Source organism: Nestor notabilis, unplaced genomic scaffold, assembly GCF_000696875.1.
Source record: "Nestor notabilis isolate BGI_N333 unplaced genomic scaffold, ASM69687v1 scaffold5256, whole genome shotgun sequence".
NCBI classification, from domain to species: Eukaryota; Metazoa; Chordata; class Aves; order Psittaciformes; family Psittacidae; genus Nestor; species Nestor notabilis.
The window spans coordinates 13982-15172 of record NW_009933179.1 but is presented as its reverse complement, the minus strand read 5'-3'; the positions used below and the strand labels follow the sequence as shown (position 1 = coordinate 15172).

Sequence of the window (1191 nt, the reverse complement as noted above, 5' to 3'; positions counted from 1 at the left end):
GCCGTTTCCCCCCCCCCCCCCCTCCCCAGCCTGTTCCAATGCCTGATTACCCTCTCAGTGAAGAAATTTTTCCTAAAATCCAATCTAAACCTCCCCTGGTCCAGCTTGAGGCTGTTTTCTTTTGTCCTGTCACTTGTTAACTTGGGAGAAAAGACTGACCCCTACCTCACTATAACCTCCTTTTAGGCAGTTGTAGGGATCCTTCTCTCCTCCAGACTAAACAACCCCTAGTTCCCTCAGCTGTTCCTCATCAGACTTGTGCTCTAGACATGGATTACTCCATGGGCAAGATTAGAAAGACAACGTGACTGTAATTAACCAGTAGCTATCTTTTTTCTTGACAGAGACAGCAAAACAGTTTATTGGAAAATCCCCAAAGCTCTTTTAAGATACAGATACCAAGATAAAGTATGTATGTCTCATTACTAATGTAAGATCATATTTCTCTGGTACCCGATCTACATTCAGCTGGGACAACTCTTTGAAACAACCTCTGAACATAAATTAGGTGAGACCTTTTCCCTGATAGACTGACCATTTCTTTGTGGTCTTGAAGATAAAATGTGGTTGTGTATTAGCTGTATCATATGCTTAAAGTTTTAAAGAAGAACTTTGTTCATGATTCTGTCAAATATTCTCCTTCTCCTCTAATGCAATCCAGATAGTTTCAGGGTCAGTGCTAGAGCCTCAATTTACATGACATGACTAATGTGCTGCTTCAAATCACATTCTTCAGGGTCAGTTTCTAACTTTCCCTGCACAACCCTTTTGTGAAAGTCTTCTCTTACACATACATGTATAGCTCCAGAGTGGACCACAGCTGAGTACAGTGAAAATATGGTAAATTCTTTTGCTACACTTGAAACAAAGAGCGTGATTTATTAGGAGGAGTGCAAATCACTTAACAATCTGACTGACAAAGGGCAAGAGATCTCACAGATATCTCTACATTGCTGGCCGGAAGACAGCAAAGGTCTTTTCCTATTACACATACATGTATAGCTCCAGAGTGGACCACAGCTGAGTACAGTGAAAATATGGTAAATTCTTTTGCTACACTTGAAACAAAGAGCGTGATTTATTAGGAGGAGTGCAAATCACTTAACAATCTGACTGACAAAGGGCAAGAGATCTCACAGATATCTCTACATTGCTGGCCGGAAGACAGCAAAGGTCTTTTCCTAAAGCGGC

The 1191-nt window shown here is 41.2% G+C and overlaps 1 protein-coding gene across 1 annotated transcript in view; it reads right to left on the bottom strand.

Annotated features, from left to right (window-relative positions):
- Positions 1–1191, bottom strand: part of TARS (threonyl-tRNA synthetase) — a gene marked incomplete at its 5' end in the record, with an annotated part of 16262 nt that overhangs the window by 1246 nt on the left and 13825 nt on the right. The window lies entirely within an intron of this gene.